Below are 9,644 nucleotides of genomic sequence, written 5' to 3'. Positions count from 1 at the left end.
CATCACTGTTTTCTTTTGCAATCAAATCCTAAATTATCACCTAAATCATTCCAACTGACTACTACCAAAATCTCTTCAGAGCAAAACAACCCACCTCACGTCCCCGTGCCCCCGCGCCGCGCCAAGTGTTTAAACTTAGGCCCAATGCGAAACCCATATGTACATTGATCGTGCAATACTTCACAGTGCGATCATACCAGCACTGATGCACCGGATCCCATCAGAACTCCGCAGTTAAGCGTGCTTGGGCGAGAGTAGTACTAGGATGGGTGACCTCCTGGGAAGTCCTCGTGTTGCACCTCTTTTATACGTTATTTTCTTTTCCTACGTTCTTTTCATCACTGTTTTCTTTTGCAATCAAATCCTAAATTATCACCTAAATCATTCCAACTGACTACTACCAAAATCTCTTCAGACCAAAACAACCCACCTCACGTCCCCGTGCCCCCGCGCCGCGCCAAGTGTTCAAACTTAGGCCCAATGCGAAACCCATATATACATTGATCGTGCAATAATACTTCACAGGTGCGATCATACCAGCACTAATGCACCGGATCCCATCAGAACTCCGCAGTTAAGCGTGCTTGGGCGAGAGTAGTACTAGGATGGGTGACCTCCTGGGAAGTCCTCGTGTTGCACCTCTTTTTTACGTTATTTTCTTTTCCTACGTTCTTTTCATCACTGTTTTCTTTTGCAATCAAATCCTAAATTATCACCTAAATCATTCCAACTGACTACTACCAAAATCTCTTCAGACCAAAACAACCCACCTCACATCCCCGTGCCCCCGCGCCGCGCCAAGTGTTCAAACTTAGGCCCAATGCGAAACCCATATGTACATTGATCGTGTAATACTTCACAGGTGCGATCATACCAGCACTAATGCACCGGATCCCATCAGAACTCTGCAGTTAAGCGTGCTTGGGCGAGAGTAGTACTAGGATGGGTGACCTCCTGGGAAGTCCTCGTGTTGCACCTCTTTTTTACGTTATTTTCTTTTCCTACGTTCTTTTCATCACTGTTTTCTTTTGCAATCAAATCCTAAATTATCACCTAAATCATTCCAACTGACTACTACCAAAATCTCTTCAGACCAAAACAACCCACCTCACGTCCCCGTGCCCCCGCGCCGCGCCAAGTGTTCAAACTTAGGCCCAATGCGAAACCCATATGTACATTGATCGTGCAATACTTCACAGGTGCGATCATACCAGCACTAATGCACCGGATCCCATCAGAACTCCGCAGTTAAGCGTGCTTGGGCGAGAGTAGTACTAGGATGGGTGACCTCCTGGGAAGTCCTCGTGTTGCACCTCTTTTTTACGTTATTTTCTTTTCCTACGTTCTTTTCATCACTGTTTTCTTTTGCAATCAAATCCTAAATTATCACCTAAATCATTCCAACTGACTACTACCAAAATCTCTTCAGACCAAAACAACCCACCTCACGTCCCCGTGCCCCTGCGCCGCGCCAAGTGTTCAAACTTAGGCCCAATGCGAAACCCATATGTACATTGATCGTGCAATACTTCACAGGTGCGATCATACCAGCACTAATGCACCGGATCCCATCAGAACTTCGCAGTTAAGCGTGCTTGGGCGAGAGTAGTACTAGGATGGGTGACCTCCTGGGAAGTCCTCGTGTTGCACCTCTTTTTTACGTTATTTTCTTTTCCTACGTTCTTTTCATCACTGTTTTCTTTTGCAATCAAATCCTAAATTATCACCTAAATCATTCCAACAGACTACTACCAAAATCTCTTCAGACCAAAACAACCCACCTCACGTCCCCGTGCCCCCGCGCCGCGCCAAGTGTTCAAACTTAGGCCCAATGCGAAACCCATATGTACATTGATCGTGCAATACTTCACAGGTGCGATCATACCAGCACTAATGCACCGGATCCCATCAGAACTCCGCAGTTAAGCGTGCTTGGGCGAGAGTAGTACTAGGATGGGTGACCTCTTGGGAAGTCCTCGTGTTGCACCTCTTTTTTACGTTATTTTCTTTTCCTACGTTCTTTTCATCACTGTTTTCTTTTGCAATCAAATCCTAAATTATCACCTAAATCATTCCAACTGACTACTACCAAAATCTCTTCAGACCAAAACAACCCACCTCACGTCCCCGTGCCCCCGCGCCGCGCCAAGTGTTCAAACTTAGGCCCAATGCGAAACCCATATGTACATTGATCGTGCAATACTTCACAGGTGCGATCATACCAGCACTAATGCACTGGATCCCATCAGAACTCCGCAGTTAAGCGTGCTTGGGCGACAGTAGTACTAGGATGGGTGACCTCCTGGGAAGTCCTATTTTCTTTTCCTACGTTCTTTTCATCACTGTTTTCTTTTGCAATCAAATCCTAAATTATCACCTAAATCATTCCAACTGACTACTACCAAAATCTCTTCAGACCAAAACAACCCACCTCACGTCCCCGTGCCCCCGCGCCGCGCCAAGTGTTCAAACTTAGGCCCAATGCGAAACCCATATGTACATTGATCGTGCAATACTTCACAGGTGCGATCATACCAGCACTAATGCACCGGATCCCATCAGAACTCCGCAGTTAAGCGTGCTTGGGCGAGAGTAGTACTAGGATGGGTGACCTCCTGGGAAGTCCTATTTTCTTTTCCTACGTTCTTTTCATCACTGTTTTCTTTTGCAATCAAATCCTAAATTATCACCTAAATCATTCCAACTGACTACTACCAAAATCTCTTCAGACCAAAACAACCCACCTCACGTCCCCGTGCCCCCGCGCCGCGCCAAGTGTTCAAACTTAGGCCCAATGCGAAACCCATATGTACATTGATCGTGCAATACTTCACAGGTGCGATCATACCAGCACTAATGCACCGGATCCCATCAGAACTCCGCAGCTAAGCGTGCTTGGGCGAGAGTAGTACTAGGATGGGTGACCTCCTGGGAAGTCCTCGTGTTGCACCTCTTTTTTACGTTATTTTCTTTTCCTACGTTCTTTTCATCACTGTTTTCTTTTGCAATCAAATCCTAAATTATCACCTAAATCATTCCAACTGACTACTACCAAAATCTCTTCAGACCAAAACAACCCACCTCACGTCCCCGTGCCCCCGCGCCGCGCCAAGTGTTCAAACTTAGGCCCAATGCGAAACCCATATGTACATTGATCGTGCAATACTTCACAGGTGCGATCATACCAGCACTAATGCACCGGATCCCATCAGAACTCCGCAGTTAAGCGTGCTTGGGCGAGAGTAGTACTAGGATGGGTGACCTCCTGGGAAGTCCTCGTGTTGCACCTCTTTTTTACGTTATTTTCTTTTCCTACGTTCTTTTCATCACTGTTTTCTTTTGCAATCAAATCCTAAATTATCACCTAAATCATTCCAACTGACTACTACCAAAATCTCTTCAGACCAAAACAACCCACCTCACGTCCCCGTGCCCCCGCGCCGCGCCAAGTGTTCAAACTTAGGCCCAATGCGAAACCCATATGTACATTGATCGTGCAATACTTCACAGGTGCGATCATACCAGCACTAATGCACCGGATCCCATCAGAACTCCGCAGTTAAGCGTGCTTGGGCGAGAGTAGTACTAGGATGGGTGACCTCCTGGGAAGTCCTCGTGTTGCACCTCTTTTTTACGTTATTTTCTTTTCCTACGTTCTTTTCATCACTGTTTTCTTTTGCAATCAAATCCTAAATTATCACCTAAATCATTCCAACTGACTACTACCAAAATCTCTTCAGACCAAAACAACCCACCTCACGTCCCCGTGCCCCCGCGCCGCGCCAAGTGTTTAAACTTAGGCCCAATGCGAAACCCATATGTACATTGATCGTGCAATACTTCACAGTGCGATCATACCAGCACTGATGCACCGGATCCCATCAGAACTCCGCAGTTAAGCGTGCTTGGGCGAGAGTAGTACTAGGATGGGTGACCTCCTGGGAAGTCCTCGTGTTGCACCTCTTTTATACGTTATTTTCTTTTCCTACGTTCTTTTCATCACTGTTTTCTTTTGCAATCAAATCCTAAATTATCACCTAAATCATTCCAACTGACTACTACCAAAATCTCTTCAGACCAAAACAACCCACCTCACGTCCCCGTGCCCCCGCGCCGCGCCAAGTGTTCAAACTTAGGCCCAATGCGAAACCCATATATACATTGATCGTGCAATACTTCACAGGTGCGATCATACCAGCACTAATGCACCGGATCCCATCAGAACTCCGCAGTTAAGCGTGCTTGGGCGAGAGTAGTACTAGGATGGGTGACCTCCTGGGAAGTCCTCGTGTTGCACCTCTTTTTTACGTTATTTTCTTTTCCTACGTTCTTTTCATCACTGTTTTCTTTTGCAATCAAATCCTAAATTATCACCTAAATCATTCCAACTGACTACTACCAAAATCTCTTCAGACCAAAACAACCCACCTCACGTCCCCGTGCCCCCGCGCCGCGCCAAGTGTTCAAACTTAGGCCCAATGCGAAACCCATATGTACATTGATCGTGCAATACTTCACAGTGCGATCATACCAGCACTGATGCACCGGATCCCATCAGAACTCCGCAGTTAAGCGTGCTTGGGCGAGAGTAGTACTAGGATGGGTGACCTCCTGGGAAGTCCTCGTGTTGCACCTCTTTTATACGTTATTTTCTTTTCCTACGTTCTTTTCATCACTGTTTTCTTTTGCAATCAAATCCTAAATTATCACCTAAATCATTCCAACTGACTACTACCAAAATCTCTTCAGACCAAAACAACCCACCTCACGTCCCCGTGCCCCCGCGCCGCGCCAAGTGTTCAAACTTAGGCCCAATGCGAAACCCATATGTACATTGATCGTGCAATACTTCACAGGTGCGATCATACCAGCACTAATGCACCGGATCCCATCAGCACTCCGCAGTTAAGCGTGCTTGGGCGAGAGTAGTACTAGGATGGGTGACCTCCTGGGAAGTCCTATTTTCTTTTCCTACGTTCTTTTCATCACTGTTTTCTTTTGCAATCAAATCCTAAATTATCACCTAAATCATTCCAACTGACTACTACCAAAATCTCTTCAGACCAAAACAACCCACCTCACGTCCCCGTGCCCCCGCGCCGCGCCAAGTGTTCAAACTTAGGCCCAATGCGAAACCCATATGTACATTGATCGTGCAATACTTCACAGGTGCGATCATACCAGCACTAATGCACCGGATCCCATCAGAACTCCGCAGTTAAGCGTGCTTGGGCGAGAGTAGTACTAGGATGGGTGACCTCCTGGGAAGTCCTCGTGTTGCACCTCTTTTATACGTTATTTTCTTTTCCTACGTTCTTTTCATCACTGTTTTCTTTTGCAATCAAATCCTAAATTATCACCTAAATCATTCCAACTGACTACTACCAAAATCTCTTCAGACCAAAACAACCCACCTCACGTCCCCGTGCCCCCGCGCCGCGCCAAGTGTTCAAACTTAGGCCCAATGCGAAACCCATATGTACATTGATCGTGCAATACTTCACAGGTGCGATCATACCAGCACTAATGCACCGGATCCCATCAGCACTCCGCAGTTAAGCGTGCTTGGGCGAGAGTAGTACTAGGATGGGTGACCTCCTGGGAAGTCCTATTTTCTTTTCCTACGTTCTTTTCATCACTGTTTTCTTTTGCAATCAAATCCTAAATTATCACCTAAATCATTCCAACTGACTACTACCAAAATCTCTTCAGACCAAAACAACCCACCTCACGTCCCCGTGCCCCCGCGCCGCGCCAAGTGTTCAAACTTAGGCCCAATGCGAAACCCATATGTACATTGATCGTGCAATACTTCACAGGTGCGATCATACCAGCACTAATGCACCGGATCCCATCAGAACTCCGCAGTTAAGCGTGCTTGGGCGAGAGTAGTACTAGGATGGGTGACCTCCTGGGAAGTCCTCGTGTTGCACCTCTTTTTTACGTTATTTTCTTTTCCTACGTTCTTTTCATCACTGTTAAACTTAGGCCCAATGCGAAACCCATATGTACATTGATCGTGCAATACTTCACAGGTGCGATCATACCAGCACTAATGCACCGGATCCCATCAGAACTCCGCAGTTAAGCGTGCTTGGGCGAGAGTAGTACTAGGATGGGTGACCTCCTGGGAAGTCCTCGTGTTGCACCTCTTTTTTACGTTATTTTCTTTTCCTACGTTCTTTTCATCACTGTTTTCTTTTGCAATCAAATCCTAAATTATCACCTAAATCATTCCAACTGACTACTACCAAAATCTCTTCAGACCAAAACAACCCACCTCACGTCCCCGTGCCCCCGCGCCGCGCCAAGTGTTCAAACTTAGGCCCAATGCGAAACCCATATGTACATTGATCGTGCAATACTTCACAGGTGCGATCATACCAGCACTAATGCACCGGATCCCATCAGCACTCCGCAGTTAAGCGTGCTTGGGCGAGAGTAGTACTAGGATGGGTGACCTCCTGGGAAGTCCTATTTTCTTTTCCTACGTTCTTTTCATCACTGTTTTCTTTTGCAATCAAATCCTAAATTATCACCTAAATCATTCCAACTGACTACTACCAAAATCTCTTCAGACCAAAACAACCCACCTCACGTCCCCGTGCCCCCGCGCCGCGCCAAGTGTTCAAACTTAGGCCCAATGCGAAACCCATATGTACATTGATCGTGCAATACTTCACAGGTGCGATCATACCAGCACTAATGCACCGGATCCCATCAGAACTCTGCAGTTAAGCGTGCTTGGGCGAGAGTAGTACTAGGATGGGTGACCTCCTGGGAAGTCCTCGTGTTGCACCTCTTTTTTACGTTATTTTCTTTTCCTACGTTCTTTTCATCACTGTTTTCTTTTGCAATCAAATCCTAAATTATCACCTAAATCATTCCAACTGACTACTACCAAAATCTCTTCAGACCAAAACAACCCACCTCACGTCCCCGTGCCCCCGCGCCGCGCCAAGTGTTCAAACTTAGGCCCAATGCGAAACCCATATGTACATTGATCGTGCAATACTTCACAGGTGCGATCATACCAGCACTAATGCACCGGATCCCATCAGAACTCCGCAGTTAAGCGTGCTTGGGCGAGAGTAGTACTAGGATGGGTGACCTCCTGGGAAGTCCTCGTGTTGCACCTCTTTTTTACGTTATTTTCTTTTCCTACGTTCTTTTCATCACTGTTTTCTTTTGCAATCAAATCCTAAATTATCACCTAAATCATTCCAACTGACTACTACCAAAATCTCTTCAGACCAAAACAACCCACCTCACGTCCCCGTGCCCCTGCGCCGCGCCAAGTGTTCAAACTTAGGCCCAATGCGAAACCCATATGTACATTGATCGTGCAATACTTCACAGGTGCGATCATACCAGCACTAATGCACCGGATCCCATCAGAACTTCGCAGTTAAGCGTGCTTGGGCGAGAGTAGTACTAGGATGGGTGACCTCCTGGGAAGTCCTCGTGTTGCACCTCTTTTTTACGTTATTTTCTTTTCCTACGTTCTTTTCATCACTGTTTTCTTTTGCAATCAAATCCTAAATTATCACCTAAATCATTCCAACTGACTACTACCAAAATCTCTTCAGACCAAAACAACCCACCTCACGTCCCCGTGCCCCCGCGCCGCGCCAAGTGTTCAAACTTAGGCCCAATGCGAAACCCATATGTACATTGATCGTGCAATACTTCACAGGTGCGATCATACCAGCACTAATGCACCGGATCCCATCAGAACTCCGCAGTTAAGCGTGCTTGGGCGAGAGTAGTACTAGGATGGGTGACCTCTTGGGAAGTCCTCGTGTTGCACCTCTTTTTTACGTTATTTTCTTTTCCTACGTTCTTTTCATCACTGTTTTCTTTTGCAATCAAATCCTAAATTATCACCTAAATCATTCCAACTGACTACTACCAAAATCTCTTCAGACCAAAACAACCCACCTCACGTCCCCGTGCCCCCGCGCCGCGCCAAGTGTTCAAACTTAGGCCCAATGCGAAACCCATATGTACATTGATCGTGCAATACTTCACAGGTGCGATCATACCAGCACTAATGCACCGGATCCCATCAGAACTCCGCAGTTAAGCGTGCTTGGGCGAGAGTAGTACTAGGATGGGTGACCTCCTGGGAAGTCCTATTTTCTTTTCCTACGTTCTTTTCATCACTGTTTTCTTTTGCAATCAAATCCTAAATTATCACCTAAATCATTCCAACTGACTACTACCAAAATCTCTTCAGACCAAAACAACCCACCTCACGTCCCCGTGCCCCCGCGCCGCGCCAAGTGTTCAAACTTAGGCCCAATGCGAAACCCATATGTACATTGATCGTGCAATACTTCACAGGTGCGATCATACCAGCACTAATGCACCGGATCCCATCAGAACTTCGCAGTTAAGCGTGCTTGGGCGAGAGTAGTACTAGGATGGGTGACCTCCTGGGAAGTCCTCGTGTTGCACCTCTTTTTTACGTTATTTTCTTTTCCTACGTTCTTTTCATCACTGTTTTCTTTTGCAATCAAATCCTAAATTATCACCTAAATCATTCCAACTGACTACTACCAAAATCTCTTCAGACCAAAACAACCCACCTCACGTCCCCGTGCCCCCGCGCCGCGCCAAGTGTTCAAACTTAGGCCCAATGCGAAACCCATATGTACATTGATCGTGCAATACTTCACAGGTGCGATCATACCAGCACTAATGCACCGGATCCCATCAGAACTCCGCAGTTAAGCGTGCTTGGGCGAGAGTAGTACTAGGATGGGTGACCTCTTGGGAAGTCCTCGTGTTGCACCTCTTTTTTACGTTATTTTCCTTTCCTACGTTCTTTTCATCACTGTTTTCTTTTGCAATCAAATCCTAAATTATCACCTAAATCATTCCAACTGACTACTACCAAAATCTCTTCAGACCAAAACAACCCACCTCACGTCCCCGTGCCCCCGCACCGCGCCAAGTGTTCAAACTTAGGCCCAATGCGAAACCCATATGTACATTGATCGTGCAATACTTCACAGGTGCGATCATACCAGCACTAATGCACCGGATCCCATCAGAACTCCGCAGTTAAGCGTGCTTGGGCGAGAGTAGTACTAGGATGGGTGACCTCCTGGGAAGTCCTATTTTCTTTTCCTACGTTCTTTTCATCACTGTTTTCTTTTGCAATCAAATCCTAAATTATCACCTAAATCATTCCAACTGACTACTACCAAAATCTCTTCAGACCAAAACAACCCACCTCACGTCCCCGTGCCCCCGCGCCGCGCCAAGTGTTCAAACTTAGGCCCAATGCGAAACCCATATGTACATTGATCGTGCAATACTTCACAGGTGCGATCATACCAGCACTAATGCACCGGATCCCATCAGAACTCTGCAGTTAAGCGTGCTTGAGCGAGAGTAGTACTAGGATGGGTGACCTCCTGGGAAGTCCTCGTGTTGCACCTCTTTTTTACGTTATTTTCTTTTCCTACGTTCTTTTCATCACTGTTTTGTTTTGCAATCAAATCCTAAATTATCACCTAAATCATTCCAACTGACTACTACCAAAATCTCTTCAGACCAAAACAACCCACCTCACGTCCCCGTGCCCCCGCGCCGCGCCAAGTGTTCAAACTTAGGCCCAATGCGAAACCCATATG

At 46.5% G+C, this 9,644-nt stretch overlaps 22 non-coding genes and 7 pseudogenes across 22 annotated transcripts; all 29 read left to right on the top strand.

Moving 5' to 3' along the window:
- The first annotated feature begins 183 nt into the window (after window positions 1–183).
- Window positions 184–302, top strand: LOC146881246 (5S ribosomal RNA). Its single transcript, XR_014987211.1, has one exon. It is a non-coding gene; the product is annotated as a 5S ribosomal RNA (ribosomal RNA).
- A 221-nt stretch (window positions 303–523) lies between these two features.
- On the top strand, window positions 524–642 carry LOC146881245 (5S ribosomal RNA). The gene has a single exon (XR_014986911.1). It is a non-coding gene; the product is annotated as a 5S ribosomal RNA (ribosomal RNA).
- A 218-nt stretch (window positions 643–860) lies between these two features.
- Window positions 861–979, top strand: LOC146881244 (5S ribosomal RNA). Its single transcript, XR_014987068.1, has one exon. It is a non-coding gene; the product is annotated as a 5S ribosomal RNA (ribosomal RNA).
- A 218-nt stretch (window positions 980–1,197) lies between these two features.
- Window positions 1,198–1,316, top strand: LOC146881243 (5S ribosomal RNA). Its single transcript, XR_014986910.1, has one exon. It is a non-coding gene; the product is annotated as a 5S ribosomal RNA (ribosomal RNA).
- A 218-nt stretch (window positions 1,317–1,534) lies between these two features.
- On the top strand, window positions 1,535–1,653 carry LOC146881242 (5S ribosomal RNA). The gene has a single exon (XR_014987117.1). It is a non-coding gene; the product is annotated as a 5S ribosomal RNA (ribosomal RNA).
- Window positions 1,654–1,871: 218 nt separating this feature from the next.
- Window positions 1,872–1,990, top strand: LOC146881241 (5S ribosomal RNA). The gene has a single exon (XR_014987021.1). It is a non-coding gene; the product is annotated as a 5S ribosomal RNA (ribosomal RNA).
- A 218-nt stretch (window positions 1,991–2,208) lies between these two features.
- Window positions 2,209–2,325, top strand: LOC146881240 (5S ribosomal RNA; annotated as a pseudogene).
- A 196-nt stretch (window positions 2,326–2,521) lies between these two features.
- On the top strand, window positions 2,522–2,640 carry LOC146881239 (5S ribosomal RNA; annotated as a pseudogene).
- Window positions 2,641–2,834: 194 nt separating this feature from the next.
- On the top strand, window positions 2,835–2,953 carry LOC146881238 (5S ribosomal RNA). The gene has a single exon (XR_014986984.1). It is a non-coding gene; the product is annotated as a 5S ribosomal RNA (ribosomal RNA).
- Window positions 2,954–3,171: 218 nt separating this feature from the next.
- LOC146881237 (5S ribosomal RNA) lies at window positions 3,172–3,290 on the top strand. The gene has a single exon (XR_014986908.1). It is a non-coding gene; the product is annotated as a 5S ribosomal RNA (ribosomal RNA).
- A 218-nt stretch (window positions 3,291–3,508) lies between these two features.
- Window positions 3,509–3,627, top strand: LOC146881236 (5S ribosomal RNA). Its single transcript, XR_014986907.1, has one exon. It is a non-coding gene; the product is annotated as a 5S ribosomal RNA (ribosomal RNA).
- A 217-nt stretch (window positions 3,628–3,844) lies between these two features.
- Window positions 3,845–3,963, top strand: LOC146881235 (5S ribosomal RNA). The gene has a single exon (XR_014987210.1). It is a non-coding gene; the product is annotated as a 5S ribosomal RNA (ribosomal RNA).
- A 218-nt stretch (window positions 3,964–4,181) lies between these two features.
- Window positions 4,182–4,300, top strand: LOC146881234 (5S ribosomal RNA). Its single transcript, XR_014986906.1, has one exon. It is a non-coding gene; the product is annotated as a 5S ribosomal RNA (ribosomal RNA).
- A 217-nt stretch (window positions 4,301–4,517) lies between these two features.
- On the top strand, window positions 4,518–4,636 carry LOC146881233 (5S ribosomal RNA). Its single transcript, XR_014987209.1, has one exon. It is a non-coding gene; the product is annotated as a 5S ribosomal RNA (ribosomal RNA).
- A 218-nt stretch (window positions 4,637–4,854) lies between these two features.
- LOC146881232 (5S ribosomal RNA) lies at window positions 4,855–4,973 on the top strand (annotated as a pseudogene).
- A 194-nt stretch (window positions 4,974–5,167) lies between these two features.
- On the top strand, window positions 5,168–5,286 carry LOC146881231 (5S ribosomal RNA). Its single transcript, XR_014986905.1, has one exon. It is a non-coding gene; the product is annotated as a 5S ribosomal RNA (ribosomal RNA).
- A 218-nt stretch (window positions 5,287–5,504) lies between these two features.
- LOC146881230 (5S ribosomal RNA) lies at window positions 5,505–5,623 on the top strand (annotated as a pseudogene).
- Window positions 5,624–5,817: 194 nt separating this feature from the next.
- LOC146881229 (5S ribosomal RNA) lies at window positions 5,818–5,936 on the top strand. The gene has a single exon (XR_014986904.1). It is a non-coding gene; the product is annotated as a 5S ribosomal RNA (ribosomal RNA).
- A 97-nt stretch (window positions 5,937–6,033) lies between these two features.
- On the top strand, window positions 6,034–6,152 carry LOC146881228 (5S ribosomal RNA). The gene has a single exon (XR_014986903.1). It is a non-coding gene; the product is annotated as a 5S ribosomal RNA (ribosomal RNA).
- A 218-nt stretch (window positions 6,153–6,370) lies between these two features.
- On the top strand, window positions 6,371–6,489 carry LOC146881227 (5S ribosomal RNA; annotated as a pseudogene).
- A 194-nt stretch (window positions 6,490–6,683) lies between these two features.
- Window positions 6,684–6,802, top strand: LOC146881226 (5S ribosomal RNA). The gene has a single exon (XR_014987067.1). It is a non-coding gene; the product is annotated as a 5S ribosomal RNA (ribosomal RNA).
- A 218-nt stretch (window positions 6,803–7,020) lies between these two features.
- On the top strand, window positions 7,021–7,139 carry LOC146881225 (5S ribosomal RNA). The gene has a single exon (XR_014986902.1). It is a non-coding gene; the product is annotated as a 5S ribosomal RNA (ribosomal RNA).
- Window positions 7,140–7,357: 218 nt separating this feature from the next.
- Window positions 7,358–7,476, top strand: LOC146881224 (5S ribosomal RNA). The gene has a single exon (XR_014987115.1). It is a non-coding gene; the product is annotated as a 5S ribosomal RNA (ribosomal RNA).
- A 218-nt stretch (window positions 7,477–7,694) lies between these two features.
- On the top strand, window positions 7,695–7,813 carry LOC146881223 (5S ribosomal RNA). The gene has a single exon (XR_014987019.1). It is a non-coding gene; the product is annotated as a 5S ribosomal RNA (ribosomal RNA).
- Window positions 7,814–8,031: 218 nt separating this feature from the next.
- On the top strand, window positions 8,032–8,150 carry LOC146881222 (5S ribosomal RNA; annotated as a pseudogene).
- A 194-nt stretch (window positions 8,151–8,344) lies between these two features.
- Window positions 8,345–8,463, top strand: LOC146881221 (5S ribosomal RNA). The gene has a single exon (XR_014987114.1). It is a non-coding gene; the product is annotated as a 5S ribosomal RNA (ribosomal RNA).
- Window positions 8,464–8,681: 218 nt separating this feature from the next.
- On the top strand, window positions 8,682–8,800 carry LOC146881220 (5S ribosomal RNA). The gene has a single exon (XR_014987018.1). It is a non-coding gene; the product is annotated as a 5S ribosomal RNA (ribosomal RNA).
- A 218-nt stretch (window positions 8,801–9,018) lies between these two features.
- LOC146881219 (5S ribosomal RNA) lies at window positions 9,019–9,137 on the top strand (annotated as a pseudogene).
- Window positions 9,138–9,331: 194 nt separating this feature from the next.
- LOC146881218 (5S ribosomal RNA) lies at window positions 9,332–9,450 on the top strand. The gene has a single exon (XR_014987233.1). It is a non-coding gene; the product is annotated as a 5S ribosomal RNA (ribosomal RNA).
- Window positions 9,451–9,644: the final 194 nt, after the last annotated feature.

The sequence above is a fragment of the Vigna unguiculata genome, chromosome 11, assembly GCF_037176805.1.
Source record: "Vigna unguiculata cultivar grain cowpea cultivar isolate G323 ecotype 2 chromosome 11, ASM3717680v1, whole genome shotgun sequence".
NCBI lineage: Eukaryota > Viridiplantae > Streptophyta > Magnoliopsida > Fabales > Fabaceae > Vigna > Vigna unguiculata.
The sequence above is the reverse complement of the archived record's forward strand: the minus strand, read 5'-3'. Positions and strand labels throughout refer to the sequence as shown.